The sequence below is a fragment of the Enhydra lutris genome, unplaced genomic scaffold (genome assembly GCF_002288905.1).
Source record: "Enhydra lutris kenyoni isolate GAN:26980312 unplaced genomic scaffold, ASM228890v2 scaffoldscaffold23, whole genome shotgun sequence".
In the NCBI taxonomy this organism is placed as follows: domain Eukaryota; kingdom Metazoa; phylum Chordata; class Mammalia; order Carnivora; family Mustelidae; genus Enhydra; species Enhydra lutris.
The window spans coordinates 9,104,847-9,118,628 of record NW_019154107.1 but is presented as its reverse complement, the minus strand read 5'-3'; positions in this window follow the sequence as shown (position 1 = coordinate 9,118,628).

Genomic DNA, 13,782 nt, shown 5'->3' with positions numbered 1-13,782 from the left:
GAAGAAGTGGTATATATATATATATATACCACTTCTTCTTTATCCATTCATCTGCTGGTGGACATCTAGGTTCTTTCCATATTTTGGCTATCATGAACATTGCTGCTATAAACATTTGGGTGCACATGCTCCTTCGGATCATTACATTTGTGTCTTTAGGGTAAATACCCAGTAGTGCGATTGCTGGGTCATAAGGTAGCTCTATTTTCAACTTTTTGAGGAACCTCCATACTGTTTTCCAGAGTGGCTGCACCAGCTTGCATTCCCACCAACAGTGTAGGAGGGTTCCCCTTTATCTGCATCCTCGCCAGCATCTGTCGTTCCCTGACTTGTTAATTTTAGCCATTCTGACTGGTGTGAGGTGGTATCTCATTGTGGTTTTGATTTGTATTTCCCTGATGCCAAGTGATGTGGAACACTTTTTCATGTGTGTATGCAACATTTATAAAGAACTTTCAAAACTCAATAATAAAAAACAACCCAGTATAAAAGGTCTAAAGGTTTAGTAGATATTTCACCAAAAGACAGTTATGAGTGAAAAGGAAGCACATGAGAAGATCCTCAACAGCATTAATCATTAGGGTAATAAAAATTAAAACCCCAATGAGATACCATTACACACATACTAGAATATATATGGTAAAAAGACTGATCATACCAAGCACTTACAAGGGTGTAAAGGAGCTCGTAAGTATTGCTGGTGGGGATGTAAATTCGTACATCCACTTTGGAAGACTCTTACCTGCTAGAGTTGTCGAGATTTTGAAATGAGATAAACGTGAAGCCTTTACCACAGTTTATCAGTTTCTTAAAAAGTGAACCATACACCCGCAATTATATCTAGCTGTTATACTACCAGGCATTTACCTGAAAGAAATGAAAGCTTATACCCATGCAAAGATGTATATATGAAAGTTCATAGCATCTTTTTTAGAATATTTTATTTATTTTAGAGAGAGAGAGAGCATGCAGAAGTGGGGGGAGGGGCAGAGGGAAAAGGAGAGAGAATCTCAAGAAGACTCTGCATTGAGCATGTAGCCTGACTCGGGGTTGGATCTCACAACCTTGAGATCATGAACAGAGCCAAAACCAAGAGTTGGATGCTTAACCCACTGAGCCACCCAGGCATCCTGAAAGTTTATAGCATCTTTATTTGTAATAGTGAAAAACTGAAAATACCTTAAAATATGCACCATCAGGTGAACAGATAAACAAACTATAGTATATACATACAATAGAATATTATTCAGCAATAAAAGGAATTAACCATTAATACATGCCATTGCATGCATGAATCTCTAAATAATTACTCTGAATGAAAGAAGCCAGGCTAAATAGCACATACTGCATAATTCCATTTACATAGAGTCTAGGAAATGAAAATGAATGTATACTGATATAAAGAATATTATTCAGTGTTGGGGTGCCTGGGTGGCTCAGTTGGTTAAACGACTGCCTTCAGCTCAGGTCATGATCCTGGAGTGCCGGGATCAAGCCCTGCATCGGGCTCCCACCTCCACGGGGAGTCTGCTTCTCCCTCTGACCTTCTCCCCTCTCATGCTCTCTCTCACTCTCTCTCTCTCAAATAAATAAATAAAATCTTTTTTTAAAAAAAGGATATTATTCAGTGGTTGCCTATAGGCTGGGAAAAATGCCAAGGAGGCTACAAAGGAGCATGAGGAATCCTTTGGAGATGATAGATATATTCATTATGTTGATGTGGTTGCATGAATGTATACATATGCCAAAACTTAACAAATTGTGTGTTTTAAATACATGCAGTTTATTGTATGTCAGTTACACTTTAATAAAGCTGTTAAAAACTCTGGAACAAGCCGATCTAATTTATAGCTGACATCAGAACCATGGGAGAAGAGTGATGTAGAGGTGGTCCATTGGAATTGGCTAGAAAAGACATGAATGATCTTTATGAGGTGGTGGAATAATAACATACCTTAATAGGGAATGGTTTACATGTATATATGCATTTGTGCACCTAGGTTTTGTGAATATGTTCTATGATTATTGTATAATAAGAAGAATATGAATATTCAGAATAGAAAAAATGAACTTTAAGGAAACATGACTATCCCATTTTTATTGGTAATGCTTAATTATCCACTTTATTTAATCTCTGATAAAACATAAGTTAATACTTAGTTCTTCTTAACTTTGTATATATAAAATATTTCAGTAATTTTACATGTATTTTCACTCTTCAGCGTGCCTGCAATGGTATTATATATATATTCCTCAACTGAATTTTTTTAAAGATTTTGTTTATTTATTTGACAGAGAGAGAGATCACAAGTAGGCAGAGAGGCAGGCAGAGAGAGAGGAGGAAGCAGGCTCCCTGCTGAGCAGAGAGCCTAATGCGAGGCTTGATCCCAGGACCCTGAGATCATGACCTGAGCTGAAGGCAGAGGCTCAACCCACTGAGCAACTCAGGCGCCCCTGATTTTTTTTCAACTGATCTTTTTATCTCTTGGACATTTTAGGGCTCACCTTACTCTTTTATCTAGAATCAGTTTCTGGTATTTGTTGGTTGTAATTAACCCAATTCCAAATACTGCAATAAAAAAAAAGAACAACTAACAGTGCTTTGTAATTAAGGCTAAATAAATTTTGGATGAGGATGTTTTAAAGCCTGAACTGTTAAAAAAATATAAGTAGTTAACCATGTACAGTGTTGCTAGTAAACAATCATTGTTATCATAATGGAAGCACATTACTGTATAATTACCATAAAAGTACAGGAAAATTCAATAAATTATTTTAAGCAAAAGAGAATAATGAACTTACAACAAACACGTTATGTTATCTAAAGGCATAAGCTCCAAAGAAAAGAGTAAGATGTGGTGTGTGAGAAATTTGCATATTGCCTAGACCCTGTTTAGAAGGACAAGTTTTACTGTTCATCTCACAGGTAGCTGGTACTTCGTTCAAAATAGGCTACTTCTCTTTGAGATTGATCACCACATTGATAACTGTGCTTTACTTATGCATTTGATATGGTCATTCTCATGCAGATCATATTTTGATATTCACATTTACTTTTGTGAACCCTAAAGCAGCTTTTAAGATCCAGTTTATTATTTTGACATGTAATTTATGCAACAGGCATCCTTACCCCTTTTCTGTTACTTCTATCATTCCTAAATCCATATCTAATCAGTCACCCATCAGCCACAAGCCAACACATTATGGTCACTACTTTATTGACAATATCTCATGTGCTAATATTCACCATATCCTTAATCTCTGTCTGTTTCTTTAAGTTTGAACTAATTCCTGATTCTGTTTCCATTATCTGTTTATGGGGATTAGGCTTGAGGATGAGGTGAGATTTTTGGAAATATTGAGTTAGTTTTAAAGAACAAGTAAATACTTCCAACATCATATAACATATATAACAACCATCAACATTTTTGTTTTTTTACTTATCTGTATTTCTTAGCATACTGCTTAGCAATTAGGGACAATGGTGTCATTGCCTTTTTGGAGTTTCTAGGTCTGAAAACAGAAATAATGGAAGAGGAAGCACAGACTTCAAACATCCTTAAACTAATAGTAATGTGGTGAATGTCCAGAAGTCTCTTTTTCATGTCTACTTATATCTGGGTTTTTTTGGGCCTAATCCTAAGCATGGAGTCATGCTGATACTATAGCTGAAGGACAGAATTCACAGTCTAGTGAGCTAGAAAAGTTTCTTAAAAGATCAAAAATGTACTCTAATTCTAGTCTCCCAAGTTTTCCATAATGAATCCCCAACTGCATAAAAATGATTGACTAAAACTGTACCTATTCCTCAGGCTAGTCCTCATCCTTTGGTGAGAGAAATAACTTTGTGAATGTTGTTCAGAACTCTCACCCCACCAGCACTAGTATTCTGGTCAACACAGGCCAACAAATTAATCCTGATGCTGATGAAATCTAGGGAAATGATATAACTTTCTCTAGCAAGCACCACAGTAATATAGCTAACTATGGCGTGGAATTAATGATATTGCTGCCCACTTGTCTGTGTATCTCAGTGATGATATCCACAGCATCACACCTGGATATAAAATTGCATGTCTTCCTTCCTTCACAGGAATACATGTTTGAAATTGTGCAGCAGTTAAAATTAAAAAGGAAAAAGACATGAGGTGCAAATGGCAAGATAGTTGAATCATTATATTGTACTATTATATTGTATTAGTATTATTATTTATATATATTAGTATTATATTTATATAATTGTATATTATATAATATATAATTATATATTTATATATATAATTAGTATTATATTGTATTAGTATATAACATTTATTAATTATTTTTCAATTTAAAAAATAAAAAAGAAGACACGAAGAAGGAGATCAGACATGAGCTTATGAAAGAAAGTCATGAAAATTTTCAGTAAATACTTCTATTTCCCCCTATATTCTTGCATATAATCCCATGCAAACATCGTATACAACTATTTTGGATAATTATGTAGAATAAATATGAAAATTATGGGAACTATATTTTTTAGTTGTTCACGCTTCTTAAACTTAAAAGAAATTCAGTTAAGTAATTAGCAAAGGAGCTCATTGTGATATGGCTTAAATATTCACATGTATTCCTCAATATGCGAGTGAAATGTATCTGTGAGTAAAAAATACATATATTTATGTATAACAAATATATAAATAGTATTGAAATACATGTAAGTTTATATTGATATATATTATACAAGTATATCATATATCCATGTATATCTTATTTTTACACCTCTAACATTTAAAGTAAAAATTGTTTGAACATAAACAAGTAAAAATAATGTATATGTAACAATATGGAGTTTATTTTTATCATTACTTAACCTCAGTGAGTTTGATATTCTGTTAAAAAATTAAGGGGTGCCTGGGCGGATCAGTGGGTTAAAGCCTCTGCCTTTGGCTCAGGTCATGATCCCAGGGTCCTGGGATCAAGCCCTGCATTGGGCTCTCTGCTCGGGAGGGAGCCTACTTCCTCCTCTCTCTCTCTCTGCCTGCCTGTCTGCCTGCTTGTGATCTCTGTCTGTCAAATAAATAAATAAAATCTTAAAAAAAAATAAGGCAGTAGATAAGTTAAAATGGCTGTAGATTTGCTTTGATAAATAACTAATATCAAACATATATTCCTTGATTTACTTCCATTTCTCATCATATTACATATCTCACTTTTTAATGATATACATGAAGCTAGTTAAATGATTTGAAGAAGTTCAAATTGGTGATACATATTAAAATTTATTAACAAATAAAAACAAAATGAAAAATTTAAATGCTATCTATTTTTATACCTTTAAAGGCTATTTTATAGGCTAATTTTGTTTGCTTTTTCTTTGCAAAAGGAAAAATGGAGATATGTGATAGCTGTCACGAACTGTGAAGAGGCTTAGATTTTTATTCTTCTTGCAAGCTAACAAGTTAACCTGTCACAATTTCATGGATGCTGGCAAAAGGCTCTTGGGTAAGAGACAAAGAACTTTATTCTTGTATCAGTAGTAGTCACCAGAGTACCTGCATTTTCTTACAGGGATAACTCAAACCTCAGTAATCACAGACTGATATGAAGAGGGCCAAAACATGCAGTGAGTTGCATTTCAGGAGAGGAGCTCTGTGCTTAGGTAACCTGAATCTTATATAATGGGCAATAGGCATGCCTTTCCCCTGCTCTGGAGACATTTTATATGTCTATGTCTATGTCTATGTTTATGTCTATGTCTATCTATAGATAGATAGATATCTTCTAAGGCTGTTTGCTACATAGAATTTCTTGAAAAGATTATCTAGAACAAAGGGCAACTGCTGCCTCACACGATATATAGAAATGCAAGTGACCCATAGAGAATTGTCCCCTAACCACTACATATTCTAGCTAGTAGGTAGGGTCAATTGTATAGTTGATTTTCTCCTTCTTAGACCTAAACTTTTGGTGAAGTAATATGTATAGATTTACTTGGGGAAAAGAGACACCTTTACAAAAATGTATTGTCTCACTCAATCCATTTTCTTAACATCCATGTGGTACATATTTTATTGGAAGAAAATAAACATTAGGACATTAGGACATAAATTAAAATCCACATAAACAAATTGGTTTCAAGTTATTATATGTTTAAGTGACAATTTGCTCACAAAGTACTTACTATTATAAAACATTTTAGGTGAGTGTCTTCAATGGAAACTTAAGGCTTAAGAAAAATGAAAAAAAATCCTTTGTTTTTCCATTTTGTATATCAAAATTAAATATTCCATGAAAACGTCTATGTGCCCCTAAGTGGAAATATTCAAAGATATAAAGGACAGATAGGTAAATATAATGAACTTGGAGGGTTGGGAAAAATCTTCCTTCCTTTTACATTTTACATACACCATTAGTATGGTATCGTTCTGACCCCAAGGTCCTAAGCTTTTCAGTGGCACAATAAGTATTCATTTCCTTCTCTAATGAAACATATTTTGTAGTCTCTAATATCCTGTGATATTAGGAGTTGGTGAGAGATATAACAATACATGAATCCTTACCAGAATACATGAAATGTTCTAATAGGAGTACCTTCTGGCTACAGGGAAATTTTTGAAATATTAACTATAAAATTATATTTAATGTTGTAAGCACTGTGATAATCTCCTTACAACATCCTGAAAAGTGGTCATCATTACCTTAGAATTCAAAAGAAAATGCTTCTACTTGATATTTGAAACCACTAGTGTTTTGAACAGATAAAGTTTCTTGTCAAGGAGGATGGGGAGTGCTTTTGGATCAGATAGTCTTTAAAACAACTCAAATCACAGATACACACAAAACTGCTAAAAATCTTCTGGTTATTATATCACATCAGAATGTGTTGAAGCTATGTTTCAAAACCAAATATAGTCATATTAAAACTGCCTATAAAATAGTCCAAAACATATCAGCTCTGCCTCTAAAAATTCATGAGGGAGTAAAAATAAAAATACTGAATATGCCATCTAAGTTGAAGATCCCTTATGATTAATTTCTCTTTCTTGCTGCAAGTTTATAAACATGCCAATAATTCCTGCACTACATTAAAAAAGTCTTTATTGTGAACTGACCATAGTGACAAGAATACAAAAGTCCACATTTTTTAAAATATGAATTTGAATTTCTCCTTAATGTGGACATAAAAGCAAGCAGTGACTAGGAGTTGCATCAATCCTTCCCAACTGTCTCAAAAAATATGTGCACTGTTACAATAAAAACAGTTCACCAGCTGTTTATGTAAAAATTATTTGACGAAAAACAAGCATGGCCATATGGCACTCTAGCTCTGCTGTGGGAGCATGAAGAATAATTTTGTAGGCTGTAGTACATAATGGTCATGCTAAGTAGGGTGTCAACTATTGCAGGCACATTACATTAATAGTTAATCTGTCCTTTTATCCTCTAAGTACTTACATTTCTTAACAGCTTGTAGTTTAGAAACAACTTAACAACTCACTGATTAAGAATTAAAATTTTGGAAATGACAAAATATTTGATGTAATGTGGACATAATATTCACTTGCTAATTAAAGGTATTATTTAAATAATACATTAACTGGGTGATAGGAATGTGGTAGGGGAGCTGGTTCTTATTTCTATCTAGAGGTTCCAAAACTATGAATATATTGAAGGCACTATACCACTGATTTAGAAGAAAAAATAATTAGAAGAAGTATTTCATTTAAGAACCAAATCAACAGGGGCGCCTGGGTGGCTCAGCGGGTTAAAGCCTCTGCCTTCGGCTCAGGTCATGATCCCAGGGTCCTGGGATTGAGCCCCACATCAGGCTCTCTGCTCAGCAGGGAGCCTGCTTCCCTTCCTCTCTCTGCCTGCCTCTCTGCCTGCCTGTGATCTCTGTCTGTCAAATAAATAAATAAAATCTTAAAAAAAAAAAAGAACCAAATCAACATATATACTCACATTCTGAGACTGTAAGAATTGTACCTCACTCAACATTATATTCTTTGCAATATCTGTAGCTGTGTCTTACACATAGTAAGCATGTAATAAATATTTGCTGAATAGAGCATTGTTGGAAAAAATGAATTATAAATGCCTCTGGCAGACCCTAGAGTCTTTAAGTTTATTTAGAATGTCTAGAATACATTGGGAAATAACCCTCATCCATTACATAGACTGCATACTTGAATGATGTTTATTAGCTTATAAAACTTCAATATTTTACTCTCACATTAATATTCCTTTTTGAGTTGTTTACATATTGGGAGCTAGAGTCAACTGAAAGACAAAACTGGATGGCCTAGCTCTCATTTAGCAAATGAGAGTACTTAATCCAAAATCCTGGAAAAGAAGGTAGAACAACCTGGAGAAGAAACCAGGTTAAAATCTAGTCATCCACATTCATAGTTTTGGTTGATACCCTGACAAAAAGATGTTCACTGACATGTGGCTCTGTTATTAATAACTTTAAAATGTCAACTGAGTGTCATGGTGACATTAATAACTGAGAAAGAAACCACAGCAGACATAGTTCTGTAAGAAAAATGTTGCAGACAGACCATCTATTTCTAAAATGCTTATTCTTTGTGGTTTTCATGGTTCATTTGATACATGAATACCTAGTTTAAATGCATGATCTATGTGGCTCCCCCCCATATCAATTCCCAAACAAAAATGTTAATCTTTAATTTCAGGGATTCAGAACTTCACATTAAAATTTTCAAACTGGTAATGATTTCCTTGTTTACAAATGGTAAACACAATTCATGTGTAGGTGGTTATGTCTCAAGGGACATTGGAAGAAGGCTACAAACTCTGCTATGGGTATATAACTCATATTGGTTCATGGAATATAACAATCAATAAGGGTGTACTATGAAAATAACTTGCAAAGTGTTCAAGGAAACAAAGTCTTTAAGTTGGTATAGAATCAAATGGTGAGAGCTCATGGCTTAATATTTGAATGATGGGACAATTAAATACTACAATCAGAGAAGTGTCAGTATTTCAATTGATGACAGTCACAATGAAGCAAATCTCACAAGATTGGAAGGGACTAAGATATAACATTATTATCCCTCTATGATATTAATATTTAAGAAAGGTTAGACTTTTTCAGTCAAATTTGTTCCACAAAATTGATCAGAAAGGCAATTTTCCAGGGGGTGCACATATTTTTTATTGATATTTACTATAACATGTGGTTAAAGTAACTGATATTTATCACTTTAAAAGATGGTTTTATAAGAAAGTCTACTGCTCATTTGTTGACTATAAGAAGTATTATTTTTAGTATGATGTTAGTTACGTATATATTTAAGTTTTCAAAGTTACACATATTTGAGAAGACAAAAATAAGAATATCGAAGGATATGCTCACCCAGAATGAGTATGGTAGTGTGAAATAATGGGTCATTATAATTAGTGAGCTAAAGTGCTAATTTATGAAATAAAAATCAGCTGGTATTAATAAATAATACTTTTCAGGGGAAGTTGATATTTCTTGATTTATGGATATATATTTTTTTAAAGTGTGTTTTTAAAATATTCATTTTATGCTATTCAGATATTAAAACAAGGCATCCTTATTTTAAAAGTAGGGAGCTGTCTAAAGTAGAGATAAAAATCACACATAATTTCCTATCAAGAGAGAGCCTCTCACTGAGTTATTTCACTTAGCATAATACTCTCTAGATTTCATTCTTTTTGATGGCTGAATAATATTCCATGGGATGGAGATATATATATATATATATATATATATATATATAAATCTTCCTTATATGTTCGTCTGTTGATAGACATCTGGGCTCTTTTCATAGTTTAGCTATTGTTGATAATGCTCTATAAACATAATGCTCTATAAACATCAGAGTACATGTATCCCTTAGAATACCATATGGTTTCACTCATATGTGGAATTTAAGAAATAAAACAGATTAACATGGGGGGAAAAGAGAGGCAAACCAGGAAACAGACTCTTAATTATAGAGAGTAAACTAAGTGTTGCTGGAAGGAGATTGTTGGGGGGAGTGGTTAAATAGGTGATGGGAATTACAGAGGTCACTTGTGATGAGCACTGGGTGATGTATGGAAGTGATGGATCCCTAAATTCTATACCTGAAACTAATATTATACTGTATGTTAACTAACTGGTATTAAAATAAAAATTTGGAGAAAGAAAAAAGTAATTACATTTTCATAAGTGGAACATGTTGAGTAAAAGGCAATATTAAAGAATTAACTATAAAACAGAGCCTATTAGATATATTTTTCCAAGTTTGTTTATAATATTTTAAACTTTTTATAGTGCTTGTTGCATGCATCTTCCCAATTTATATTTTTACTTTGTTAATTTATTTTCCATACAGAACTTTAATTTTTTGAGGTTAAATCTGTCATATTTATCATTTGTATATGTTTTCTGAATTTGGAGTCATATTATGAAGATTGTTCTTTCTCCCAAATGACCTTTAATATTCTCCCAGTGGTTTTTTTAACCCTTAGCTTTATAATAAATTTACTAGGCAAATCATAAACAGCTGGTCTACAGTTTGGATTTTGTCAGGAATTGTTTTTATTCACACAGTGAAGTTTTTGTGGTTGTTGCTTTAGTTTGTTAGCATGTGTGTTTATGCACTTATTTTGAAGTATAATGTACATAAAAACAAAAAAGTGAACTAATCATAGTTACAGCTTAGTGTATTTTCACTAAGTGAACACATCCATGTAACTGTCATCCAGATCAAGAAAAGGAACTACAGCAGAGACAGTACTGTGAAAAAAAATATTGCAGTCATGCCATCTGTTTCTAAAACTCAAAAGCCCCCAACATACCTCCTTCCAATTGCTATTCATTCTAAAACATAACTACTACCCTAAGTTTTAGAAGTTCTAAAAGATAAGTTTGTCAAGTTTTTGAACTTCATGTAAATTGAAGCAATGAAATTGACTGCTTTTCGTATGATTATTGGCCATTTGGATCTCCTCTGTTCCAAGTGCTTATTTGTGTCTTTGGTCTATTTTTGTATTGGGTCGTCTCCCTTTTTCTTACTATTTCATAGAAGTTCTCTATGTATTTTGGACATACGAACTTTGTTGGAAGGTCCTGCTGAACTTATCTTTTCCCTCTTCTTGGCTTCTTTTTTCATTCTCTTAATAGGGTATTTTAATACCAAAAGCATGTCAGTCTTAATGTACTCTAATTTGTTTTTCTCATTTTTAATTATTGCTTTTTATGTCTTGTTTGAGAAATTGTTGCCTATTCTGTGGTTATAAAGACGTTCTACCACATTTTCTTCTAAGCACTACATTGTTTTAACTTTCACAGTTAGGTACACAGTGCATCTAGGACATGTGACTTAGAAATTATGAGTTATTTTTTTCTCATAAATATTTAATTGTTCCAGGACCTGTTACAAATAGACAGCACTTTCCCTACTGCATTCAGTTGTCATAAATCAAGTGGCTGTCCATATGTGGGTCATTTTAGGTCTCTAGGTCTTTTCTGTTGGCCTATTTTACTATTATTTTGCAAATAACATATTGTCTTAATTATTTTTTAGTAATTTATTTTTAAATAATTCTTTTAATTATTTAATTATTTTTAATTTATATTTAATCATTTTCAATTTTTTGTAATCATTTTTGATATTTGGTAGTGTAAGTTACCAAGTTTTGCTCTTCTTCAAGACTGCCTTGGCTGTACTTGGCCCTTCAGGTTTCTATACACATTTAGAGTCAGCCTGTCAATTTTCATTTTATTTATTTATTTTTAAAGATTTTATTTATTTATTTGACAGATATGACAAGCAGGCAGAGAGGCAGGCAGAGAGAGAGGGGGGAAGCAGGCTCCCTGCTGAGCAGAGAGCCCGATGTGGGGCTTGATCCCAGGACCCTGGGATCATGATCTTAGCCGAAGGCAGAGGCTTTAACCCACTGAGCCACCCAGGCGTCCCTCATTTTATTTTTTTTAAAGATTTTATTTATTTATTTGACAGACAGAGATCACAAGCAGGCAGAAAGGCAGGCAGAGAGAGAGGGGAGGAAGCAGGCTTCCCACTGAGCAGAGAGCCTGATGCGGGGCTCCATCCCAGGACCCTGGGATCATGACCTGAGCTGAAGGCAGAGGCTTTAACCCACTGAGCCACCCAGGCGCCCCTCAATTTTCATTTTAAAGAAAACTGCGGAAATTTTGACTGGGAGTGCCTTGAATCTAATATTCAGTTGGAGGAGAGAACATCTTTAAATCATTCAGTTTTGCAGTCAATGAATAATTATTTAGTTCATCTTTCTTTTGTATTTAGCACTTTTTAAATTTCTCTCAGCTATATTTTGTAAGGAGATCTTGTACATATTTCTTACACTTATTTCGGGATATTTTATGTTCTTTAAAAAATATTTTATTTATTTATTTATTTTGAGAGAGAGCTTGTGTACACAAGCAGGGGGAGGGCTAGAGGCAGAGGGAGAGAAAGAATCTTAAGCAGACTCCATGCTGAGCCTAGAAGCTGACTCAGGGCTCCCCATCCCACGACCCTGAAATCATGACCTGAGATGAAATCTTGAGTAGCATGCTTAACCAAATGAGCCCCCTAGGTGTCCTTTAGGTGACTCTGTAAATGTTTTTATTAATCTCATTTTTGTTTATAAACCATAATATAAGGGTACAATTAATTTGTTCATATCAACTTGTATTCCACAACCTTGATAACATTCCTTATTAATTTTAAATATTTCGTCTATAGATCCTTTTAAAATTGTATGTAGACATGAACAGACACTTCTCCAATGAAGACATACAAATGGCTATCAGACACATGAAAAAATGTTCATCATCACTAGCCATCAGGGAGATTCAAATCAAAACCACATTGAGATACCACCTTACACCAGTTAGAATGGCCAAAATTAACAAGACAGTAAACAATATGTGTTGGAGAGGGTGTGGAGGAAGGGGAACCCTCTTACACTGTTGGTGGGAATGCAAGTTGGCGCAGCCAATTTGGAGAACAGTGTGGAGATTCCTCAAGAAATTAAAAATAGAGCTTCCCTATGACCCTGCAATTGCACTACTGGGTATTTACCCCAAAGATACAGATGTAGTGAAAAGAAGGGCCATCTGTACCCCAATGTTTATAGCAGCAATGGCCACGGTCGCCAAACTGTGGAAAGAACCAAGATGCCCTTCAACGGACGAATGGATAAGGAAGATGTGGTCCATATACACTATGGAGTATTATGCCTCCATCAGAAAGGATGAATACCCAACTTTTGTAGCAACGTGGATGGGACTGGAAGAGATTATGCTGAGTGAAATAAGTCAAGCAGAGAGAGTCAATTATCATATGGCTTCACTTATTTGTGGAGCATAAGAAATAACATGGAGGACATGGGGAGATGGAGAGGAGAAGGGAGTTGAGGGAAATTAGAGGGGGAGATGAACCATGAGAGACTATGGACTCTGAAAAACAGTCTGAGGATTTTGAAGGGGCGGGTGGTGGGAGATTGGGGGAGCCTGGTGGTGGATATTATGAAGGGCATGTATTGCATGGAGCACTGGGTGTGGTGCATAAACAATGAATTCTCTTACACTGAAAAGAAATTAAATTTAAAAAATTGTATGTAGAACTCTATATGGTTATTAATGAAAATTAATAATCATTTAATTGTGTTGAATCCTTGTGTCTTTATGTATTCATGTATAAATTCTTGCTTCTTTACAGCAGCTGGGATGGCCTTCAAAATGTTAAATATAAGTGATGACGGTGTTATTAATAGGCGTATTTTTTTGTTTCT